General features: G+C 37.9%; 1 protein-coding gene across 1 annotated transcript in view; it reads right to left on the reverse strand.

Annotated features, from left to right (window-relative positions):
- GHR (growth hormone receptor) overlaps window positions 1–22523 on the reverse strand; it is a 151872-nt gene extending 129349 nt beyond the window's left edge. Inside the window, exon 1 of the mRNA XM_058827780.1 lies at window positions 22402–22523. The gene's annotated coding sequence lies outside the window, so the exon portion shown is untranslated. The remainder of the gene's footprint in view (window positions 1–22401) is intronic.
- Window positions 22524–27311: the final 4788 nt, after the last annotated feature.

Here is a 27311-nt window from a genome sequence, read left to right on the forward strand (position 1 = left end):
TTCCTACCCATTCTTGGGATAGTTAACTTTCTTGTGACTCTGCTTCTGTGCATTGGGTGCTAAATGATTTGTCATTTATTCATAATAAAGGCTCCCACTACATAGCCTCTGTTCATGTTGTTTGGTTTACTGACAGCAGCATCTGAGTCCTCCTTTCACCATCATCCACAGAGTTTTGATAAGCCTAACTTTCTCCTTTGTCTGGAGTTCAGCACCAGTGCAGGGCTGTGGCCTTTAATGTTAGATTGTCCTAGTACGTAGTCATCTTACTCATAACTCTATTTACCAACAATGTCTGTTTTGTGGTCATGTTTTAGGTATCCTTACTCTTCTTGTTGATTTCTTGTATCTCCTCATGATTTCAACTTGGCTTGTCCTATTCCTCCACAATGCACACAATTATTTTATTTGTTTGAAATTTTGAAAATTTGTTCAAAATGGATTTATGTATCTAAAATGTTCACATACAAGCAGCCATACAGAGTGAACACATGGTATTTAAAACTAAATCTAAGCATGTAGCTTTTCCCCTGTTGTTTTTTTTTTTTGGAAGACTTTTTACAGTATTTTTACATTACTGATTAACAGAAAGAACAAACAGACAAACAGGGAAAAGAGGTCTTTTATCAAAATTCTAAGTTATATTGTGCTTTTATTTTTCATTGTTTTCTAGAGTCTAGTGGAGTTTAGATAGCAGCCTTGAAGTAATTTGCAATTTCAATATTTAAATGGCAGTAACAGTTACCTAATGTTGTTTTGTTATTTTATTTTTAATCACAGTTGTAGCCCTGAAGTGGAGCACCAACAGATGTGTCAGTTCCAGTTGCTTTTGACTGTACATGATAACATTCCATCCATCCTGATGCTTGTAAACAGATACTTGGATATCCAGCCAGCCTAAATCTCTGACAGAGCCCACAGAAATAGCCTATGCAGAAGTAATCCCAAAAAATAGTTGACCCAGCCAAGAGGAGGTCCCAGTTGTGAGTTGTGCTACTTGCTGTTTAACAGGGACAGTAATGACTTTGATCCCAGAAGTTGTGCTCTAGTAAGAAACTGTCACTAAACTGCTGTTTCCCATTTTCATAAATTCAATCTTCCACTTTTATAATTTTGAATTAGTAGTTTTTAGCTATAATTCCTAGTGCAGACATTGCCTGACATGATGAGGAGGTGAGCAGCCAGGGCTGTGGACTCAGGGTTGAAGGTCTGTTTGCCTCTGGCCTCACTCTCAGATCAATCCATGCCTGGTCAAAGCCTCTCCATAAGAGAGGCACTGGAGTATTCCTGTTGCATCCTAGAAATTTAATTTAATATATGAAACGAGTCATTAACTTACCCAAGGATCGGGAAATATGAGGGAAGTTTGTAACTCTGGAGACATATCTGATAAGAAAGTATAGCTGCTCTTACTTGTGCAGCACAGACACTGTTTATATTACCCTGCAGAAGAAGTGGCAGCTCATAGCTGCCTACAGGATTGAAGCCATCAAGACCCATCCATTTACCTGCAATGGAGAAATAGATGGAAAGGATAGGCTGGGTCAGGCAGGCAAGGATTACAATAGTAAGATTATTGTCTTTGGTATGTACATATTTCAGTGGTTTCAAAAAAAAATATTTTCATGACTGTTTATCTACTCATATGCTGGGACTGCCTCTTCTATTTTTCCTCACACCTGATGATTTCAATGAAGTTTAGAGACAGGAAAACCAGAACAGTGTGGGAAGTTTTGAATATATGCTGAAAAGTGTAAGAGAGACTCCAACTCCTAGTATTATGTAAAGAGCCTACATACATCCTGACATCTAGGAATCATGAGATACAGGTGCACTCCAAACTTCTTAATCATATGGGAAGAGAGGGAAGATAGATGTTCTTCAACATATCCCCTGCAGTTTATGTACAGAGGTTCACAATTTCCAGCTCTTGTATCATCTAAACATCTGAAATTCTCTCAGAGCCCATTTTAAGCAATGCATCTTGAAATAGGAGCATCAAAACTCAGCTTCCTTGTTGTTATCAGTATTCATTGTATTTCATGCTTAAATACATTCATGGCCAGCAAAAATCCTTTTCTTCATGAGTTAGAATTGTCCTTCACCTGAAATTACTTCCTTCCCAATTCTTTCCCTAGGTATATTGATAGTTACATTATTGACTCTTTGTTTTGACTTTGATTTTAGCAAGCTGCTTTAGTTGCCACTTAGGTCAGAGACTGATAAAATCAAGAGTCAAGTCTAATAGGAATGGAGATTCATCTGGTGATTTGCACTTTATTTTCCTAATAATCCTGCTGCCGAGTTGTCCTAAAAGGAGAATTTCCAATTCAATGCAAATATTTTTTTTGCTCCTTTTTTGTTTTGATTTGGACCAAAACATGAACATTTCAAAATTTCCTGTGAAATGTGAACTTCTAAGAATGTAATTCAAAAGCTGCCCACTTGAAGATCAGTTGTCACATTATTCCTGTTACCCAAGGTCCTAAGTCTCTGACTTCAGTTGGAGCAGTGAAATACAGGTAATTGGCTGCCATATATTAGATCTGGCTGCTCTGGAGTCACAAAATCTGAATCAGTGTCAGTCCTGGCATGGTCCTTTTGCTGAACCTAGTGTAAGCAAAGTGCTTGGTTTCTGGGAAGCCCCCAGAAATCCAGCCACACCTTGGGTTCTGCTGAGGTTTCTCAGAGACTTCGAGGTCCAGATCACATGTTTTAGTGGGTGAAACACACTGTTCTGTCAGTGTCATTAATACTGCCTGATCTTAAAGTCCCTCGCCTCATCCATCTTTCTGCCTGTGGTCCCTTCTTTAGAGCAAGCCACTGTCACAGTGCTGCTGGAGCTGGTGATTGCTGTCGGAAGAGAGTCTGCTGCTACAGGGGAGGATGAGAAGCCTTGCTACCCTGAGAGGTAGGACAGGCAGGGCCAGGAGGAGTACATGTACATATGTACCTTAAGTCCCTAAGCATTGCTGACAAAAGTCATCCCTTGTACTCCTCTTGTAGTAAATCCCATCTTCTCTCTGTAGTGAAAGTAATTTCAGTGTAACAAAAAAAAGCCAAAACAGGACCTGGCAATGAGATTTCTCACAGGGCCATGTATCACCCCATCATGTAACACACTCTTTGGCATAGTTTTGACCTGAGTCAGCAAGTCCTGAATAATGCCAGGGGGATAGCACTGTCTGGGAACTGTTTCTGGTAGAAAGTACAGAGATGACTAAACCACTGGAGCTGGCTCCTTGCTCTTAGACTATCTCAGCACTGTCCCAGCAGTGTCTGAATCCCTGGGTATGCAACATGGTACATGTCAGGGCTGTGCAGTACATTCATGAAGTTTCACGCTATAGAAGCACTGCTCTGGCAGATTGAAACCTAAGCCTTCACACAATTTTAGCCACATAAATAATAATTATACTATACAAGTGCTGGATGGGGGCCCAGAGGAAACCACGGCCAAGAAGTGTGGGCATTGCCCATCAGTGACTGCTTCTGTTTCACTTAGTAGTACAGATGCAGACATGGTCATCTGCCTACTTGAGCTGTCTCTAATTAATTTCCATAACTTAAAACCTAATAGTGTGAAAACAAAGGGGTTTTGTCATACTCCATCCAAACATCTACCAGTTTTCTGTCTGTATAACCCAGCAAAAACCTCTCTTTGAGTCAATGCACTTAGCTTTTAAATGGTGCTTTGTATAAACTCCTGGGAGTTTCCTCCCAGCTAGTGATCTGCAACCACAACCTCCCCTCCCCCCACCCAGACACAGCTGTTGGAGATCACAGTTCAGGAACACAGAGCTGGAATAAAAATTACTAAAGCAGCAATGCTCATTGTCTCAATTCCTCCTTTCAGGTGCTGCTTCATAAATCAAGACTTTCTGTAGTTTCGTCTATGTAAAAGAAAAAACATTAATATCAATATCAATATCAATATCAATATCAATATTAATATTCTTTCCAAATTTTTGCCAACCTTTTCAGATCCCACCTTTCTCCTTTCCTGCTTTCAGCTGCACAGCTCTGCTTCAGTTCAGGTTAATGTTTTCAGAGGCCGAGGCTCCTTATGATCATTCCCAGCACACTTTTGTAACTAAGCTATAAATTTCAAAGATTTTCTGGAGGAAGGCTGTTATCTTGTAACTGATCCTGTTATTTGCCTCTGCATCCATGATTGCAGTTCCTTGGACTTGCAGGTTTTTCTGTTATAGGAAATCAGTTAACTCTTCCCTTCTTCTCCCTTAGGATTTATTTATTGTCTTGAAAGTTTTTTTTTTTGTATATATAGAATACACCTGATTGAAAGATCCATCTGAATACGTATGTTAGAGGAAAGGAGACAGGGAAGATACTTGTTACAAACAAAAGTTTAATGCTATTCTGAATTGACTTGTTCTTTTACATCATTAAAATAAATCTGTAAATCCTTAATGCTAGAAGATGGTTACTGTACTGAACTTTGCAGCTTAAAATATTGTCTGTTCCTTATCTGCCAAGTTCAAGTAAGGGCCAGGCCCTTCGTGTACTCATGAGAGCTTTGCTGCAGCAACAAATACAGCACCTGAACTGAGCAAATGCAGCACCTGAATTCAGGCAGAACAGCCACTACAAAGAGGTTTTACACTGCGCAATGAGACATTTACTTAATGAGATAAATAATTAGATGGGTTCTTGCTTGCCAACATTTGAACTCCCTTTCCACAAACTACAGGGTCTGGTCTGAGAGAACCAGCTCCAAGAATGTGCCTGGTGTATGATAATCAAAGCAGGGCTGAGAGCTGCGGTGAGCTCTGAAATCACAGGGCTGTGGAACTAGATGGAGAACAAACAAAACTGTTGTGTCAGTCTCATTTGCATAATATCTATCAAGTCTTCAAGTCAATTTGTTAATGAATTTTTCAAACAAAAGGACTAAATTTACAAATACACACAATATTTTGTATAGCAGTCTAATACCCATCTGTCCCCATTGGGTGGTAATCATCACACATTTTTTCCCAGCAAAATGAAGACCATGATTATTACCATGATAATTGTTACAAAAGTAAAATTTGAGTCCAGTGAGAAAATTTGTCATTAAACTAGACAAAAAAGCAACATTGGTGTTAAACTCTGCTTTCATTAATAGCAGAACAAGCTAATGAATTCTATTAGCTACAGTTCAGTTACTTATTTTCTTTTGCCATTTTAGTCCTAGACCTTGTGGTTTTGTTAAAATAGGAACGATAAACATCTGTAGTGTCCTGGGTCACAGAAATGGCCTCTTTCAGAGCATGTAAAGCCAATAAAACTGCAAAAACAGGTCTAAAACAAAATCCAGTACTGACAGAATAAGCCTGAAGTGTGCTCACTTACTAATTTTTTACCTAATTACAATTGATTACAACAAATGAGAATGACTTGGTTTTTACTGATAGCAGTAGAGTAGATGCACTGAATCTCTTAATCCTTTCTTCCTGCTATAATGGCATGGATATCTCCTGTTGTCTCAAAATGGAGAAAAGGATCAGTTTTCCCCTCAGTAGTAAGAGAGAGATCACTTTTCCTTCATATTTCCTAGACTCTGTGCAGCATTCCAGACCACTTTATCCTGTGAGTGTTGCATCACTATACTCCAAAGTTCAAATTTGATATGATCATTGTCTTTCGTACTATTTTTAATATTTAAGCTCTCCTTTTTCTTCTCTCAGTCTTTTGTTGTTTCTCCCTCAGAAGGCTGCCAGCTTAGTCCATGGTTACTACCGCTTCATGCCTTCTCTAGAGATAATGGAAGTTCCTCAGGATGTTAGACATGGAAATTTCCTTTGCTGGTAAGTGTCTCACTGTTTTTTAATTCCCTTTTAGAATACTCAGCCAACCTTCTCCCCATCTCAAAATTGCCTCTTATATTTCCTTATAATTAAAAAAAATTCCTCCAGGTTCCCATAATGTAGCCTAACAACCCATTTGGTAGTGCCTTGAGCTCTTAAGAGTAATGTTTCTATTATTTGTGCACTCTAACTATTTATTTATCAGTGTCCTGGCCATTTATAGACACCAGAACAGCTGACTTCCATCTATTACAGTTGGGGTTTCATTCATTTTTTAAATCAAACTGTCATCCTTGAGATGGATGAGGCTCCCCTCTTTTCTTTCAAAGGCAGAATCCATGAAATTTTTATTGAATGTGGAATGCAGCTTGGAAGACCAGAAACAAATTGCTGCTGTTATCATCACAATACTCATTCTTCAACTCACTGTTTCATAAGCATCAAAAATTGGCCCTAAAGGTAGGACTCAAGCAAATCAGGGACTCAAAACTAGTTAAACAAGGCAATTAGGGCAGATATATACCTATACATGTTGGACGCAGCAAGACTTACTAAAGGTATGCCTTTACCTGGTAATCCTGCCTGCAGGGACAAAGGGGATGTTGGTCCTGTGTATCCTCTGCTGATCTTCTGTGCTATTCCATAATTCTGCTGATTTCACAATAAGTTAATGAGCCTACTGTGTTGCAACTCCACCCCAGAGCTACTTAATTCATTGGGCTGGCAAGTGTACTGTTTGCTGGGATGATAAATACCAGCAGAGCTTGCAGGTCACCAGGGTTTGTGACATGACCCATGATTCTAGTCTGGGCAGAGTCTGGGACTAGCATGAGTGCATCCCTGCCAGACTCACCTCAAGGGCATTTAAATAAAGGCCTTGTCCCTCCAGCTAGTCACCTGTTGATCCCTCTTTTTCCCTACCAGAAGCTGTTCCACATGATGATCCTGTAGCATCTCTGCCACTAACTGTGACAAAATAGTTAATACAGTGTTTTCCCCTGGAAAAGGAAAAGGCCTCAGAAGATGCATGTGTTTATGTTGTCTGTTTAACCCTGACAATGATCATCTTTGGATTTGACTCTTCTAGGCTGAGTGATTCAGTTCACCATTCCTCCTTTCCCAAGGGTTGGGTAGCCTGGGAAGTCAGTCCTATCACACTCATGCCCTGCACCACCAGGAACAGAATTTTTTTCTGGACATCAGCATCTGAGGTCTAGGAGATCAGAAGATTTTACTAAAAGATGCTCTATGCAGAGTGTCATTGCTCTGCCAGTGCGAGAGAACTTTTCATCCTCCCTGACCAAACTGGTCAAGATTCAGGAAGTAAAGTGGAATGGGTAGCAGAAATTAACATGGTAGTCCATAGCACACATCCCATCCTCAGCTAGAAGACGGCCAAAACAAACAAATCACAGAACCCACCAAAAAAACCAACACTAGCATAAAAGTGAGAAAAATGGCTTTCTGATGGTAGTTTTCTTATAAAATCTCTCATCACTAACAAAATCATAGGAAAAAAGCCTCCTTTTCTGTGTGCAGAAAGGAGATACAAAGCACTTGGGATGTGAAGGAGGTCTTAATGGATGACTTGCTTTGATTAAGTCAGCCTGTGAACTTTGAGCATTTATTTCTTAGGCAATCTTCAAAGACTACATTCCCTCCAGATTCCTCAGAGTCAGGCCTTTACAAGAAATGTGCTTGTCTTTGTATTGAAGAGTTGTTTGCACTACAGTAATTCTTGCTTTCTCAGCTTACTGAAACCCTCATTACTGCCTGTAATCAGTTGGTACCACCATTCATTTTCCATTTTTTGGGTTCTGCTTGATTTCATGTGGCTTTCAGAGCTACGTTCATCTCTGCTCACAAATAGGCTCTCAGTTCTTCCCTATCTGAAAGAATTACTGTGCTCACAGCTCCTCAGCCATCACTAATGCCTAAGGAAATTTCAGAAGCATGGGCCAAGACAAACTCTATTCCCTATCACACAGTTACCCCAACACAGTTCAGTTTCTGACGTTTTGGTTGCAAAGCCTCCGTAACGTGGTCCGGCACTGACACAGCTGTAGTGTCAAAGTGCAAATGCCTAACATTCTTCAGTGCACTTATCCTCGTGAGGAATACATTTCCGATGCAGTGAAGTCCCTTCTCCCTGCTTGTAGATAGGAAGTGAGGTCTCCAGCGGGTGAGATTTAAGAACTTTCATCCCCATACACATTTATCTATCCCTCCTGCATGCAGAGAGACCCTTAATAACTTCAGGAACTATAACATCTAAACATGAGTTAGATCCCATCCTAAATTTCCTACTGAAAGCTGCAGAGGAAGTAGTTTATGTTTCAGGGGACTGGGCATGAATGTTTTGCCATCCAAAATATTACTGAAGGTGGTTCATATTTCCACCTTATACTTGGTTTCAGGAGGCAGCTGATATATTGTGTACTCAGAAGAAAGATTTCATTTCCCTTGCATTCATTGATAAAAGACCAAGAAGATACATCTGATTCCAAAAAGAAGTTAGAAAGACAATCAGTCCATCATTTGAGAAATGACCAAAAATAATAATTGTGATTTTTTTGGGTTGTTTCCTCTTATGATTGGTTTGGCTTCAGGTCCAAAGATGATACACTTGGCAGTGAGGGACAGCTACTCCCACTGTACTGTCATAATTATAAGTCAATGATTAACTGAAAATGCATAAACAAATATACAGACAAGACTGGTAAAGACAAGCTGACCCTAAAGAAGCAGCTGAAGACTGTACATTAAAGTTACAGGCAGACTTTAGCACACCTTGAAAACTGATCCCTGAACATTTATAATATTTGCATTCAAATTGAACCACACTGTAACCTGAAACTATGCCATAAACCTGTTTTGGCTACAACAGTAATTTTTAAGATTAAACCACTTAGCTACTTTGTCCCCTTTAGAGGTAGATTTTAGGAGCAGAAGCAAGGCAGACATTTCTGGGCTCCAGCATGAGTACTTCCACAGGACACCAACCTCAAGGTGCAGTAACAGTATTGAAATCTAGGACTGTAGTAATTTACAAGGTATAAATAGCATCAGTTTCATGACTGTACTTCCTGACTAAAGAGAGATGGAGAAACTGATTTATCACTAATAAGATCAAGGTTGGGCAAACTGGGGTTTTTTTGAGAGTTATCAGAGATTCTAGGCATTTTCTATTATAAATGTTATTCATCAAAAATACAGCATCATGGTAACACTTCTCCTTTACAGGTGCCCATGCTAAATATGGCTTTTCATGTGAACAGTAAAGTTCAGACCACAAAATGAAAATATCTTTAATTTAATAAATTCAGTAAATAAACCTGTAAGTTCTCAGCTGGAAGGACAGAAAGTTGTATGAAAAAAAAAGCACTTGACTGGCTGTTGAATGTGGGCTGTTGCATTAGGGATTTTGTTGGATGTCACATATGTGAGATGTCTTTAAATTGGTTAAAATAATAATGTTTAGCATATTTTAAGACATGACTCAAAACAGCCTTTGACAGAAAAGAAAAATTTCAAACAAAAATCCCTAAGTCCAAAACACTCCAGAGAAATTAGTTCTTTCCAGATAAAGCTCAGATGTCATACATATGTCAGCTGCAGGGAAAAAAACAATTAGGCAGAACCAGTGAATTGAGGCTTCTGTAGTTCTGAGTGCCTAGTCTTGCAAGTCAATGAAATTAATTTTCAGAAATCAACTACTGGATTAATATAGCAATAATCTTATATAGCTTTCTGAGGGATGACCTTCAAATGAAGTGTAAAAACACTATGTTAAGAAATTGGCTTGCAACCCATTGCTAGAGAGATCCTCTTGAAACTGATTCTTCATACAGATTTAAGAGGTACAGTTTTATGTGGGTGGTTTTTTTTCTGAGGAAGGGTGGTGAGAATATCAGCCTTGATGTCTTGCTAGTGAAAGAAAAACAAACAAGAAAAAAATCCCTCTTGTTTGTATTCCTTGGCAGTAAAAGGCATGGAAAGAGAAAAACCCTTATTCCTCTGCTATTCTTTTCACTGATACCCTCCTAGTCTCAATTTGTCCGTGCATTCCCCTCCTGTTTCTTATTCAGAATATGCATGCTCTCACTAGCCTACAACTTAATTATAAATTGTCACTGTTCATTTCTTTTCTCAGTGCTCTTACCCATCTACATTTCTTAAAATCTAGATAAAATCTAGATTTCCCTTTTTTTTTTCACAATTCCCATAATCTTGAATTCTCCCACATTCATGCAGCCTCATAATTCCCTGGAATCTCTAGATCCATTCTTTTGGGTTCTGGGTTCTTGGTATTCCTAGGTCAAATTTTACAATTTTATTGTAATTTTACAATAAGCCTTCTTCCCCAGAAGAAAAACACAGCTTTGCAAGAACAGAATCTTCTCTTCCCTTAGGAATAACAGGCAGCGAGCCTTTTTTGTTAGTTTCATATGCATATCTAAATCTGTCTGCTTCAGAACCTAGAAGTCAGCACAAAAGAAGGCAATTAAAAATCCTACATGTGAGATTTGAAATGCACTTACAAATGTCCATGTTCAGTGACTTATCTCCCCTTTTACTGATGCTTCTTAGGATACTTCAGTGAAAGTCAGATGCTAGAAGAGCATGTACAGACGAATCTATTAATTTCCACAAGATTAATATGCTCTCTTACCTTAACCTGAGCTAAAGCAGGTTTTATCCTGGCGAATTTTCATAGCCTCTGTCAATACTATTGAGAGGAGATGGGTAAGCTACACCCTGTAATGATGTGAATAGCAGAGACTTAATCTGAAATGAAAAGATGAACAGTTCTTCTTGATGCTGTCTTTTGGTATCATCATGTGCATTCTTTGAATCAAGTTAAACATGTTCACTACATTTGTATTAATTTTAATCAATTTCAATCCTGGCCAACAATATTACTTCCCCTATATTATTTCTTTATTTCAGCACTATATTTCCTCCATTTATTACTGTTTCTGTTTGGTTGCATATTCAAATGTGGCATGTTTTCCTTTAACCACATCCATGGTAGAGGTTCAGTGTATGTAAATGGCGATTAAGTGTGCCAGGGAAACTTGTATAGGTGTGATACAAAGCATCACCATAAAAAGCCATGAAGTAGTATTGCAAAAGGATTACTTAACCCTTTCATTAGAAAGAAATCTTTCTTATGTCAGATTAATTCATTTTAATTTAGTAGGCATTATGCAGGGACTTCAAAACACTTCTGTGATTTTTCATGTATATTTGACTAACTGGTTTCCAGCCTGAAAGATCCAGATCCCATCAGTCATAAAACCTTTATACTGATTTCAGTGGGTTTGGATACAGCCACAAACTCACATAGCCAGGAAAGCAGTTACAAATGCAGGGGAAAGTACTACAATGACAAATACAGCTCAGACGGACACTACATGCTGCAACTGCACAGTTCTTCTCTGAGAAGTGCAAAGTCTGTGCAGTAAGAGTTTCTAAAAGCATAAAGAAATAATTCAGCAAGCATGGAAGGTATTGAACTCAACTCCAGGTCTTTTCATGGAAGATAAAGATGAATTGGCTGGATAGGCAGTGTGAATCATAAACTGTCTGTGCTCATTAACACTTACAAGAAGCCAGTACAAGCTCTCTCAGTTCCTTCTGAAAGCTTAAGAAACTATGCTTTAAGATTCTCTCTGAGAAACCTGAGAAATAAGGCACAAAAGAGTAAGGAGTACCTGTACCAGTCAAACTGATTTGAATAAACATAACTTTAATAAAGGATAAAGAAGCACAATAAAACAATAAACTAGTCAGAGATAAAAAATTAATCTACAAAATAAGTTACATCAATAATAATAACCTTCTCACATGTCCACGGCAGTAGTCCAAACGTAGACTAACATCCTTATCCAAGCTAAGAAGTATCTGAAATAGCCAGTCTCTGCAGTATGTGGAACTGCAGGGCATATATTGCCGGGTAAAAGGCAGCTTTTGTTATTTGTGCTCAACTCTACCACCACTCCTGCTGCCTTCCTACCCACATCTGTCATCATTGCCAGAGAACTTTCCCAGCTGCTGTTGGTCTTTAGCCTGTGAGTTCTCCTGGGCCTTCAGGGAGACTACTTCAGTGCCTCGCTCGTACAAGAAATATAAATTTATCCTTCAAAAATTGACAGTATTGGCCATGATTTTTACTTGTCTCAAGATCTTTACCTTCCCATTTTTTGCTGCAGCCACTGTCAGAGCAGCATTTCTCTATGGGAATATTTGTCAAAGATATCACTGCTGGAAGTTTCCAGGTGTGGCTTGCAGTCCTACAATCACTTCAACTTCATAATTTTTTTTTTCCTCTAATACAAGTATTCTAAGGTATTGCTCATATTTTGCATGTAAATGATGTCTGTTTCAGCTGTTCATTTTCCCTCCTTCTCAACAGGTGCCAAGAGAGGACTCTTCTTTCAGACAAGTCCCTGCCCACACTGAGTACTTTGGTAGCTATAAAGTATTTCTTATATTCTTTTATAAGAAAAGAATACTTTTCTTATATAATAAGAATATAGATAAGTTATCTATATATATATATATATATATATAAGAATAAGTATATAAGAATATACTTCCATTTACTTTGAACTAAAAAACATCTTCAGTAAGGAGAACAGTGAGCTGAAATTTCCTTTCAACACTTAATTTTTTTTTCTAGTAAGTTTCAGATAATTATTTCTGAAGTGATGTTCTGGGTGATAGAATACAAGGGAATAGTGTGATTTGAACCCCATTCTGCTAAACACATAGACCATCTACTTTCAATTACTTTGATTGCTTGATACCCAACACCTAAATTCAGGAGCCTAAATTCTCTATAGCAGCCTGTGGAGGAATATAGGTACCTCTGAATGGTGATTCTTAGCATGTAAATTCGATACATAAATTCAAAATACGTGGCCACACCTTCCATAATTACAGACCAAAGATCTGCCGGAGTGCACTGCATGAAGGATGTATAGCTCAGAGAGAATGTGGTTCAAAACACCACCAGTGTCTCCACCAGGCAACAAATACTCTTTATTAGCTCTAGTTGAATGAGTTTTGACCTCATTGCCTTGCACAGAACAACTACCACGCACTTCTGTGCTACCCTTGGTGCTTTGGATGCATGTTTTGCCTCTAGCATAGCACAGCACAGTGCAAATGCAAAGCTTAGCATATACCCTGGTGCTGCATTCTAGGCAGCACTTCCTCCTAGAAGCCAGAAAGTGATGAGACTCGTGTACAATAAACAGAAGCACAGACTGCGTCTTCAGAGGGAAAAAACACGTGGTAGATAATGTTTTCTTTAGGGGCCAGACTTGTCCCTTGGCATCAGCATTGCTCTTCCAGCTCGTTGCCAGACTCAGCACAGTCCTGGACCCCAGCCAGGTCCAGGTGTTCACACGGGTTTGCACTGAACCCAACAAGCTTCTGGGACTCGGAGATCTGTAGGGTGAAGTGTATTTGTACTCCCCAGCAGCCCTGGTCTTCAAAATGAGATCAGGAGCTACCTGACCTGGATAGGCTTGCTGGAAATAAGGTCACATCTGCCAGGGTGGGGTTTTTTTGTGTTTTGCTGCAGAACAAGAGCAATAGTGGCAACACTGGTCCCAGAGGTATACTGGTGTGAGAAACAGTGGAACTGTGCTTGTGCCAAACCTCAACAGTCTTTCCATAACTCACATAAATAATCTGAAATCCAGATAACTGATATTTGACTCTTGTAAGAAATACAGATTCTAGAAATTTTCAGGACAATAGACAAAAAACAAACTGTGAGGGTAGACAGAGTATTAATTTTTAAAAATTACTTTTGTAAAAACAAAAGCAAAAACCAGGAAAGAAAACCTTAAAATACTGCCATTATCAAAGGTGAGAGACTAAAAGGATTAATTAATGAATCTTCAAATAAAAGAGTATATGAAACAAAGTTCTGACAGACCTATTCTGTGAAAAAACATTTTCTTTCTAATCAAGCATTTATAATCTTTTTTAAGCAAGTGCAATTTTTATGGAAGTGAAAAGTACCGAAACCTAGATGCAACCATGATTTCTCCAATGAAAATGAAAATATTTTGATTCTTTGCATTAGTTTAATGCAAAAAAAATTTAAACAAATTATGTTTGTTGACCTCTGCTTGTATAATAAGTAAATAGCAACTCCCTTAAGTTTTCTGAATGTCTTTTGGTGTTATACATGAGAAGACTGACATACTGACATTTGTAGGGCACATAAGTAAAGAATTCAACTTGACTGGCACGCCCTGTCCCTTGGAAGGAATTGCACTACTATTTTCTCATGAAGCTTGTGTACATATAAAGGAAAGAACTGCATGCATTATTTCAAGGAATGAAGTTTACAATAGGAATTTAAAGAGATAGCTATAAACTTAGTAAAGTGAGGATTAGTACAGACTGTGGTGCACATTGATTCCAGACTGCAGATTTGTGGATTTTCATTTTATACTAGGTAAACAACCACAATGCACCACTAATGATATGCTGCCTGCTTTCTGGGTCCCCCATCCCAAGTCAGCCACAGTCTGCATTTCGTAGATGCTGACAAGTCAGTGCAGCTGAAGCCAGCAGACGCCATGAGTGACTGGTGGCCATCAGACAAGTTACAGTCATCTCCAGCGAAGAATGCAGGTAATGAAACACTTCGTTTGGAGGCTGCTTCTGTAAATTCTGGGATAAATATTCATGGATTTTACAAAACACAATATCTGGGAGCTGAGATGGCCAACTCATTTGTGTTTGTAGGCTGCCCTGATCCTATGGTAACAAGCATAAAAGAGAATAACTCTTAAGTGTTGACATAAGGTTCGGATTACATACAATAAACAAGATAAAGTTACACAATGACTGAGAGGAACCAAAACAAACATTATAACATTATGTTACCTATTCAGCACTTTGCATTTACAACACAGAAGTATCTTCTCTGGGGGACTAAGGAAGAGATCCAAGTGGCTTCCTCTGAGCATCTAAGTGATTTTTTCAGCTGAATAACACTGCTTGTGTTTTGCCAAACCACATTCTGTATCACTATAATACACTGGATGACATAAAGTTTAAACAGACTTAATTTTGGCATTTCTGCTGTTTCTTAACTTTTAGAGTAAGTAACCAGTATTATATAGACAAAAGAGCTACACCCTTACATATAATCTCTTACCTGAAATGCTATGCAGTTAACAGCAACTGCCTAATTAATGTACCTTTATGTCATATAGCCATTTAAATTAATTGTCATTTTATTGCTATGTAGTTAATAAACAGCATGAAATATATATATATAATATGCAATATTAATACACGGAACATTTAATGTTATTTTAGTCTTTATAGAAACACATTATATAATTTATAGTTATAACTCAATATAAAACATTATTTTGTATGTTGCACTTTCCTTAAAAACCACTTTCCAACTGGAATACACACTTTACAGCACTGGAGACATTTATGTTTTTTTAACTTTATTGTTCTGCTTACACCAATGACCATTTGAGGGCATTAAAGGGATCTTAATTTAAAGACAGAAAGAACATCCAGAGAACTATTAGGGATAATAGTTAAAAGGACTTGTGACAAAAGGACTTATCCTCTGAGATTCAAAAATTGCACAGAATTGGGTGCAACCAGCTAGAGAAAAATAATAGTGTTACGGAGACCAAAGAATACATAGTCCAAGCCTATCAGACTATCCTGAGTCCATTCAGACATAAAGTTGATATACTAAAATCAGTTCATCTTGTCTACATGACTACTGCTTCAGTGAGAGTATAGTGCACTGAGATGGGGGACAAAGTAGATTTTTATTCTGAACAAACTAGGTGAAGATCCTAAACTGGGGGGTGATTTACCACTGAACATTTGGAAAATGTTCCCTATACACACATTCACAGCATGTGCAAGCCTATTTACAGCTTTTTGATCTAGAACAGTCTTAGCCTTGCCAGGACTCAGAAACTGCCTGTCCAGGCCTTTCCTTGCTCTCTAACCTCCTCTTTGAACACAATCTGCATAACTCTTAATTTCATCTCATGCAAGGTTCAACTGACAAGGCTTTCAAAATGAAGTCTATTCAAATGAATAGTTCTTAACATGTCTATATATGTCAGTTTCATACTATGAACCAGTACTGCCCATTCAAACCTAAACCTCAAATACTGCCCAAACTTTGCAATCATTATGATGAAGCCAAATTCTTGTCTTGTAATGTCCAGATGAGGTTGTACATAAATATTCAGTAACAGTATGCCTATAACCACACAAAATATTAGTCCCTGGTGAAACCAGAAGAGGGAAATTTAAGATAGTTAATTTTTTTAAAAAAGTACTTCAGTTTCAAAGACTATATTTAAAACTTTTTTTCCAATTTTCCAAGATTCAGAAGAAAAGCTAGTCTATGTATGCCAATTATACTACTGTTATAATTATTAAAGTAACATTATTGATTTTGTTGTACCATAAAAAATACTCATTGGTGGTTTTTTTTTCCCAAGCATGTGTAACAGAAAGGACTTGTATTTCTTTTCCAGAAATCATTTTGAGACAACTTCAAAGTCAACATACTGGCATATACGTGGCACCAAACTGCACTCTTCAGATGACTGAGATTTTTTACATATGAGCACATTCTTTCTTACAAGAGTTTGCAAATGCTTGAGTGATACTTGTATTAATGTAATAAAAGAAGTGCAAGACCAACCAAGACATGAGTATTTCTCTGCTAATGCTCTCTAGTCAACTGCAGCCAGAACTATTGTCATAACAATTCTCAAAGCACTGGAACAACTGCAGCACCAATTAGAAAAGGAATCCTAAAGGGTTCTTGCAGTCAATAGAGATGATTGCCATAGTCTGTTATTTAAACTCACATTTGTCAATCCTTTGACATTACACCTGCTGCATGGCAAAACACTCGAATTCTGACAAATTATTATTTTTATGTGGTGTTTGAAAAAGGAACTTTTCAGGCTGATAGCAGGACAAAAGATTTTGTGTGCTTATAATCAAGAGTATCACTAGGATTTTATGAATAAATTAGAATGCACACCTTGTCATCTCCCTTTCTATCATTCTGAGAATATTGCAGAAAAATCTTCTTGTCTAGGAGGTTAAATGACCATAAGCTGTAAAACAAGCCATGGAGAAAGAGATGAGGGCTGCTATCACTGTCTTGTCTGCATAACCTACACCGTGCATAGCATAGCTCTGTAAATAATTCACCAGTAAATACCTGGTGAAATATATGCAACAGGCATCAGCAAAGTAATTTTTTTTTTTTTTCACACATAAGTATTTATAAGCCAAGATTATTTCCATACAATGTTTAAAGACAGATTTTTTTGTAAGGTGTGCTATGGTGACTTGGTGACTCTTTTGGTGATACGTGTGTTTCATTCTCTTGCCAAGTGTGCCATGGTCAGTGCTGTGCAATGCATGTAAGGGCCTGACTCTTCACAGGTGCAGCAGGAGAGCTGAGCTGCCCAAAGGACAATAACTGCTGACAGTGCGAGTAAACAAAGAGTGTTGCTTTCCTCCTGGCTGGAAATTTATCAGTACAGAAAATACAAAAGTCAAACTGTGGTTAGCACCATGATAGTACTCACTAGAAACAAATACTAGCAGTAAGTCAGAATAAAGCCTAGGGCTTAGGTTCCTGCCTATGCAGGCATGCCTAATGCATTCATACCTGCAGATTCCCCAAGTTCACAGGCACTCCTTTGGCTCTCAGTGAAGAAATGAGGATGTCAGCTTTGGCTGAAAGAGTGCAGATCTCCAAAGAGGCAGAGGCTTCATGAAGAGTTAAGCAGAACAATCCATCACTGCTATGAAACCCTAACATACCTTATGTTTTTTTAAGTACTAAGGTATTGCCTGGACGTGTTTTGGAGCTGTCTTATACTGTCACACAACACAAAGAGCTTCAGATTGTATACTTGATATTTCAAAAAGTTTTAAAAATTAATGTTTGCGTTTCTGCAATATTCATGTTCATATTTGTGTGTGTTAGAATAAGTCCAAGGAAACTTGCAAATTATTTTAAGTGGCATGATTTTCTTTTACTGTGCATATTGCTTGAAATATTCATGTTATTTTGTGCCATGAATTGGATACAGAGAAGAGGCATTCTTGATCCTCTTATATATATATTTTTTTTTGTGCGACCCTTCTCAAATATGCAGCCACACTGGAGCAAATTACTCCAATTATCTGAGATTACAAGATTAAATTTTGCATATTCATAGTCTTGGGAAGAAGAGGAAGTCATCAGAAGGATACCAAATGTTGCTTATTATGAGAACAGGTAACATTTAACCTCATGACAGTACAAATACAAATAAACAATTCTGCAGAAATACAAAGTAACTAAGCCATAGTTCTAAGTGAAAGCTTCAGCTGCAGGTGGAGACACTTTTGAATTAGATAAAGTAAGCAAAAAACACAGTGTTTTGAAGATGAGGCAGGGGTTAGTATAACATGATTTCCTGAAAATTCAGGCAAAATTAAAATATTATTTCCTCTAAAATTAGGAAATGATAATATATTTAAATTTGACTAATACATGTTATTTCTATGCAAAGCTAACAGAAAAGGCATTGTAGGTACCTTTGTCTAGCCTAAAAATGAACCTAAAAAATTAAACTTGCAATTATACACTTTAATTTATGCATCCTTCATCTTTGTAATATTCTGCCACAATTGCATTGCTTTCTTGATCACTGCCAGCAGTTAGAAATGTTCTTGTCCAGAAATGGCATGGACATCTATTTCTCTCTTCAGTCTCTTCCATTCTTTTCTCTGGTTCTCCTATTACATTGTTCCTGGATTACTTCTTATCTCCTGATTCACTGCAAATAGAGTCACAGACTTTGAGATCCTTGGGGTCCACCTCATCAGGGGTTTTTCTAAGTCATTTTGTTCTTAGCAAGGCAATAAATGGCTAGTTTATATTAGCAGATGATAGAACTCCATGGACAGCAACAGCTACATAGTACAGAAAAATCATCTGCATGAATTTGTTCTGGCATTGCATATATAGAGAGAAGAAATTGGCATCAGATACTGAAATATCACGGATGAGATTTAGGCAGAAAAATGGCTTAGTAATCAGTGACTACTTCTGCCTCACTGGAAGCTAATATGTAATATTTCTCTACTGTCTCTACTAACTTCCTGTTCCAAAATGGAAGCAAATATTCGATTTTAGTTTAGACTGAAGAGTTTGTTGTTCTTTGCTAAATTTTCTGCAACCCACTTGTCTCACTGCATTTCATTGCATACATTCATTTAAAAATTATATCTCAATTTTAGTATTTAACAAGTAAAATAGGAATAAAAACCTTAACAAAGTACTTAAGAGAAGTCTAAGAACTGTCGTTTTCCATTTGACTGGTGCTCCTGTTTCAGGACAGGAATGACTTTTAATAGCAAAAATAGAGGAGGATATTGAGGAAAAAAAGTAGTTAATATGGCAAATAGGAAACTCGTGATTTTTCCATTAGTTGTTTATGTGACTTTGGATCAATCACTGCTCACTGTGCACCCCTTCCTCTGCTTATTACACAAGATCTGTGGGGCAGGTGCTGCTTTCTGCTCCCTGGTTTTATGGCTGCAATCCTTCTGTGCCACCTTGGATGCAGGTGGTCACTAATGATGGATTTTACAGCTTGGAATGAATGAGTTTTCTAAGCCCAAGCACCACAGAGCAGTCAGAACCAAGGATTTACAGGATACCAGGTTTTCTGACTTGCTAAGGTAACTGAAGAAGCCCATACAAGGACATTCAAGGCACTAGCTATTTTAGTCATGAGATAAAATAATGTCACCACTTACCAACAAATGCCATATAAGCTTGCTGAACACTGCAAATGTATTTCTAATAGTGCATTCTGTAGACTCGTAGTTAAAATAAACTGGGATTTTCAATTTTGAAGCAAATTATTTTGCTCTGGAAAAATTAACATTATTTCTGTTATGAGGCAATAGCCAAAATATCATAGGTGTTTAAGCTCTTATTTTAGGCACTAAGTACCTGATTTTTGATTCACAAAGTAACTGAATATCATAATCTGATACAACTATGTTGTTGTTCAAGTAGTTAGTAAGCTCTGGGCTAATTCTCAGTATCCTTTCCAAACCTCAGCTAAAGAAAACTGTGTTGTAATGGAAGGATACATAGCTGAGTCTCTCAGATTCTGGCTTACACAAAGCATATTCCATTTGCTATGATTTGTGACAAAATTTTCAGGTCATGTGCCTAGAGCCTCGGGACATGCAGGGTTTTCTGGAATTCCATTAGGAGATATACAGATACAGTACTGGGTCTACAGAAGCTACACAGATTTTTTTTTTCATCAGTTTAGCCTCACCATAGACAAGAATATAAATAAGGTCAGCATACACCACTGAAGTCAGAAATAACTAGAACAGAGCTTATGGAGTTTTCAAAGGGTTTTGTGATTAGAAAACCATGACAGTGCTCCTCCATAATTTTTAGCATACTTGTGCAATGTGTAAAATCTCCCAAGGAGTTCATATTTGTTTTTAAAACAAATGCCATAGAAAAATATTTTATAGTATAATGAGAGAAACTATAAATAAAGCTACAATTAGTGCTCTGGTAGAATATAGCTCTTCAGGAATGAGGATTCCCAAATATTTCAGACTTTTTGACTCTTGTAAAAATTAACAATACTGTGTTAAAGTGACTTAAACTACATGTCACCAAAACCAGTGGATCAGTTTCAATTTATGCAGAGAATGTCAGTTGTTTGTAACTATACATAAATAATTTTAATGTTTTAGCAGCAAATTATTTAAATATAGGTTTGAAATATTAATTAAAATAGGATTATTTCAATAAACAATTTTAATTAGAAAAAGAAACATGCAAGAAATTTTGAAATTCAAATCAAATATATAATTTTAACATGCCTAAACCAAACTTTTTTTTTTTAAATTTGAAATGATGTACATTTATGAGACGATTCTCATTTCTTAAAAAGAAGAAAACTGCCCCAGGATATTTTAAAAAAAGGACTTAGTTCAGAGGAGAGAAAACAAAATTACTAAGTTTGTGGATACAGATTTTGAAACATTTGGTGTTGATTCAAAATGAAATGTTTGTGTTTTATTTTGTAAGATATCAGAAAATCTTTTATAATTCTACACAAGTAACATCTCCCATTCTACCCATTCCTCAAAAATTTCTTTCTTATATGGAAAGAAACATTAACAGATTAAACAAGTTGAAATCTAAGTGTCAAAGAAATCCATTGTCAAGCCTGTCAAGACCTCAAGATTAGGTCTGAAAAGACTTAAAAGACACACTTTAAATATTGGATTCAACAGACACACTACAAGACCTTCATGAAGCCCAGGTACTCCTGCTTTCATTGTGCAGGGAAACTACATTTCTGTATACTTCAGATGACCTCTAAATACTCTACCAATGTTTAAAAATATATGGATGTGCAGGAGAGGAATCAGGGGTTTTGCACAGAGCCAAGAAAATCATAGCATTCCCGCACGTATGTTTCAACAGTGAGCACTCCTGGAAGAATGGGATTTACCTTATGACAAGTGTGCCACATCTGTTAAGCCCCACTGTGGACCTTAGCACAGGACATGAGATCCCCAGTGGATTACTGCATTAGCTCAAGATTAGTTAAGTCTTGGAACTAACACTGACAGGATCCCCAGAAACTGATTTAGAGAAAATAATTTTAAGATTATGTGATTAGCAGGCAAGTTGCTAAATCTATTTCAAATGCAACATCATCACACCATCTATTTAACTGCTGTTGTCTCTGTGTAAACTGGAATGCAATTATGAGATAACTAAGAGATTGCTTGTGCTTGTTCATAACATTGTGAAATGTTATTTCAAATGATATACATTTCATTTAGTTTTCTTCTCAAAGTTATGCCACACATCACATTTATATCTTCATTTTTTTGCTGCTGATCCTATAGTAAATTGTTGTGCAGAAACATAAAACTGAAATTATTTTCCCAAAAGAAAACTTGAAAAAAGAGGAAAAAGAAATTGTAAAAATTAAATTTCAAATTTCAGGGCATGTCACAGAACTGTCATGAGAAAAATGGAGTTCAAAGGCCTGTTTTTTAAGCTTCCTGTTTTGCTCTGAAAACTGAAAGTATATTTTGATCCGCAGAGATCCTTTGCATCTTGTAAAATTGTTAAAAGCTCCTCCCCCAGCCATATTTTCTCTTCTCACCATGCTCAGAGTAGATGAGAAGAGAAAAAGAGCATGTGAGAAGAGAGAAACAGATACAGGCAGTCAAAACCTGAGTGCTAACCTCAGCCCAGTCAGCAGCTCAGACTAGACACCGTGGTTTATCTGAATAAACTGTGGGAACAGAGTCTCTCCTGTCTCACTGGACAAGCCATGGAGGCAAGGCAGAGCTTTTCTGACAGGTCCTTTGCTTTAGACATGCTGCTTCCATATTTCCCATGCTTTCTCCTGCAGCCTCCAGTGAACAGCACCTGGATTAGGTAGAGGTTTGGTCACCTGAGGCCCTGTAGAAATCCCCATGCTCCTACCTGGACTGCACAGCACCGTGCCAGGCTGACAGCGTGTGTCCTGTGTGTCGGTCCCGCCGCCTGTTCAGAGCCTGCACAGCAACGCTGCAGTGTGGCTGGGCCTAAAATAAAAGTATTCAGAGGGGTAAAGTATGGGCTCGTGGTGTGTTTACATGAGTTCAAGGGTTCCTGGCCAAAGCTGGTTTGCACCTGCCTGGCCAGAGCAGGAGTGAGAGAGATATGCCCTATCTGCATCCGCCTATGTCAACATGTCCCCTGCATGGCCTTGGAGTAGGGATTGATTACACAGTGTGACACGAAGCAATTATTTCATCTAAGAGGCCCTTTCTTTGCTTGCTTCTATTTTGTTATAAGGACTTAGGAAAATAAATTATTTTTCTCCCAAGATTTATGAATGTCATCGTCTTTGCAATCTGTGCTTGTATACTCTCTGAATGAGATGACGATTTTATCTCTCACAAGCAGAGGTGTTGTCAGTCTGCTTTGTTGCTTTGAAACAAAATGTGTCTTTTTCAGAAGCTCAACTCTTCTGATGGACCTTATATGCCGCTTAACTGACTGGAAAAGTAATTTTGAAGTAAATGGTATACACATATATTAAGCACTTGTTCTGACAAGAGAAGGCTCATTCTTTGATTGAAGTCCAATCATTTTGTACCTGTGCTCCTCCATCACAAAAAATTGCTATTTTGAAAGACCTAGGACTGTGTATCTCCCTAATGCTTGGATCAGAAAGGAAAAAGAAAAGCCAAATTGATCCTCTGCAGGTGCAAAGTACATTGGGCATGAAAATTTCCAGGTGTTTTCTTGAGTTCTGACTATATATGGACCAGAGGTGCAGGTAATGCAAACCTCCATGAAGCCACATCTGTGAGTGGCAGAGGAGAATTTGATCCTGATCCAAGTTGCTGTCAGAACAGTGTTAATTCACACAGGGTTTTTTGTCTTCTGGGTAATGACAAATGGCCTGTATCAGGAATAGTGTGGTCAGCAGGAGCAGGGAAGTCACTCTTCCGCTGTATTCAGCACTGGTGAGGCTGCACCTTGAGTGCTGTGCCCAGTTCTGGCCCCTCAGTTCAGAAGAATGTTGAGACGCTTGAGTGGGTCCAGAGGAGGAAACAAGGCTGGTGAGGGGCTGGGAACACAAACCCTGTGAGGAACAACTGAGGGAGCTGGGGGTGTTTAGCCTGGAGAAAAGGAGACTCAGAGATGACCTTATCACTCTCTACAACTCCTGAAAGGTGGGTGTAGGCAGGAGGGGGTTGGTCTCTTTCTCCAGGCACAGCCAACAGAACAAGAGGACACAGTCTCAAGCTGTGCCAAGGAAAATATAGGTCAGATATTAGGAAAAAGTTTTTTACAGGAAGAGTGATAAAGTACTAGAACAGTCTGCCTGGGGAGGTGGTGGACTCACCATCCTTAGATGTGTTTAAAAAAAGAGTGGATGTGGCACTTGGTGCCATGGTTTAGTTGAGGTGTTAGGGCTGGGTTGGACTCAATGGTCTTGAAGGTCTCTTCCAACCTAATAATTCTGTGATTCTGTGACTACAGAGTCATAGGATTATAAAAATATTAAAATAGGATATCAAAGTATTTGTAGTAATCTCTAATATTCTGTGTTCCTTGTCTTTTTTCTGGTCTTATTATTTGATTAAATTCTTTCCCCTCTAGTTGCTGAAATTTTAAAAAATTAAAAATTCATGACTTGAACTTTAAGAGAGATGAGGTTAGGGCATATCTTAGATGATGTATCTTGAACATGGGGAAAAGAACTCCCACTTTTTTCTTCCTTCAAGTGTTGCTTTACACATATACACATTCAACACTCAAGGGTTCATCTCAAGACTGTTACTCCAGAGAGATCTCATGAGCTGAAAGACAGCCTTCCTGATAGAACAGAGAAGTATTTTGAAGTGGGTTTTAGTTTTGGTTTACTGAACACTGTCACAGCTGAGATATATGCAGAGTTTTAAAAACAAAACAACCCAGTGATTCATGTTTTCAACCTAGAGCAGCAAGGTTCTTATAACATCCACAGTTTTTCAGAGAAAAACCTGAAGCATAAACATTCATTGAAAATATTCTCCACTGATGCAATATTACTTCATTTGAGCATGGCCTCCACTGAATGTTACTGGGTTGTTGCTAAGAAACACTGATATATGACACCAAATTATATTACTGACATTGAATTTTACTCCTTTTCATGTTATAGCTTGCTTGAAAACAGCTGCAATTTTACCATAAATGGAAGGAAAGCTACCAACAGTCTATTCAGTGCCTTTTGTATTTTAGTTACAGGCTGAAGTTCTTATCTTTTACTATATGCCTATAATGGTTCTACGGTATTTCAGTTAAAAATAATACCAACATTATTGATGGTCTGCATCTGCATCTCCTACACAGTCATCTCAACAATAAAACAAATGTTCTCTTTGATTTTTGCTCAATATATGTCAAATTGCAGAAAGCTTGGTCTTAGGGTTTCTCTATTTTCTGTGTTAATGTGACAATCCATTTTGTCCTGCAGGTAATAAGAAACATTCAAACTCATAGCTAATGTTTTCAGGGCACTTCACTTTTCACTTGTTTTGATCTTTGCAATTGACCAGTTGAAAGCTGAAAATGAATGGATGTTTTTAAATATGTATTTTAAACCCCTTTTCTTTTGTATAGCATATGGATGTTTTTCTTCTTAAAGAGCCACTCATCCAATCATTGATGTATGGCAAGCATACACAGCTTGTACTAGGGAAAGTGTATCTTCATTTATACAAACAAAGCTGTTTGATCATTTTTTAAATATAAAAACAGAGCTCAGAACACCCATATTTGAAACTGGGATCTCAGCACAGCCAGCACTGCAGAAACACACAAATGGAGAGGGAAGTTCTTCCTGCAGTGCTTAAACCCCAAAGAGTCAAAATGGACAAACTCTGAGAAAAGTGTTGCTAGAGTCATAAAGATTTTGCGAAAGGACTAATGATTTAAACCACATATATTTGCATGTATAACCTATAAGTAGCGTGTCCATCATTTCTGTTCCAGGCTGGTGGGGGTCCATCTTTTTGAGAATTAGAACAGCATCTTCAGTCTCAGGCTTGATAAACTGATCAAGAGGGTTTTCAACTATAGTCGTAAGGGGAGGGAACAGTCAATTTGTTCCACTCTTACCACTCTCCATTTTGATATCAGGATCAACAAGGGAAGCCCAGAGCCTGGAGAAGGATCACAGGTCAGCAGGAGAACAGCACAAAGTAATTCCAGCACTCCAGACAGCAAGCTGTCTTCACCGAAGGCAGCTTCTGTAGGAATGCACTCAGCATCGGAAATAAACAAGAGTGAGAAACAGCTCATGTCTGCTAGATCTGTGATCTTACCAGATGATCTTATCAGGGCTATGATCTTTTCAGCTTAATGGAGATGTGATGGAATAGCTCCTATGACTGACTACAGACTCTTTAGGAAGGACAGGAGGCGAAGACGAGGAGGATGTGTCACTCTCCATGTCAGTGACCAGCAGGAGGACACTGGATCGCCGCCTGGGGGTGGGTGACAAGCTCACCTATGTCGTACCTCACTTTAGTAACTACTAAACCACATGGAGGATAGAAAATGTAATCACATCTCTCTACCAGGAAAGAAACTTGTAATTTGCAGGACAGAAAAACCACAGAAATGTGTACACATGTAAGGATAAAAAACAATCAGTGCATCAGAAATCAGTACATGGAACTACATGTTTGTTCACAAAAAATAAGAAAAAAATACAGAAGGATGGTTGGCATCTGAAGAAAAATGCAAGAAGTGCAGAGGACTGTCTCACATTTCAGGAAAGTGGTCAGAACTTTCTGTGGGCTACAAAGACCAAAACAATGATGCAGATCAACCTACTCATTCAATCTGGGGGAGGAAAAGGGACACCTTGCACCAGTGGATGATCAGGATGAAAGCTATCAGTTGATTAATAAAAGAAGGAATCTATAAACATGCCTGAGGAAAGGCTGTGGAAGTTGTAAAAGAAAAAGGGAAAACTCACTTTACAGTGACAAACTGAACCTTTCTTAAAAGTACAGCTAAACAACAAAAAGGAAAAAAGGAACAGTAAAGGCTGAAAATCTATACTTCTCGAGCCTTATGAATACCAAATAGAAGAGTTTCAGGATATCTTCTGAAGACTAGGGAAACATCCAGCAGAGCAGAGAATAAAACTAAAGGAATTTAATTCTTCCACCATGACTTCTGGGAAATTTTCTAGAAGTCTGACTGTAGCAGATAAATTCATTGTGTTTGCAATCATAAAGCACTAAACCCAAAATATGCTAATGAAATAAAAGACTGGGCCACTATAAGAGCCAAGTATCAGATTATCAGACCACATACCATGCTATGTGATACATCCATTCAGTTTTTAGACAATAAGGTATCACTGTATTTTCAATCTGATGTTTACTTATCTTCTCTTTCTTGAAATCTTCTTCCCCTTCCTTCTTCTACTTCTATTGCAAAGATTTCTGCATACCACCTTGGTTCCTATCTCCCCATTTCTTTGTCTGAGTACTGAAAGGCAACATAAACTCTGAAGCCTTTGTCATAGCCTGAAATATGCCATATTCTCCTGAGATATATGTCTTAGAGAATATTCCTATCTCCTGGTTTGCAACATCATTGTTGGGTCCATGTGTGCCTTCTGGCAAGGAATTGATTGTATTATGACTGCCAGCTGCACAGTGGGGAGGTAACAGCCTTTGGAAGTTTATTGTGTCTGTTTTGACTAGAAAATTACAAAAGAAAGGTATTAAGACAATCTACACAGGTATATGTCATTTGTTTTTTTGTCACATTTCATTACTGCTTCCCTGACTTTGATTACTCATTCCCAAAAATTTCTTCTAATTGTGTGCATTGTA

Source organism: Poecile atricapillus, chromosome Z (assembly GCF_030490865.1).
Source record: "Poecile atricapillus isolate bPoeAtr1 chromosome Z, bPoeAtr1.hap1, whole genome shotgun sequence".
Taxonomy (NCBI): domain Eukaryota; kingdom Metazoa; phylum Chordata; class Aves; order Passeriformes; family Paridae; genus Poecile; species Poecile atricapillus.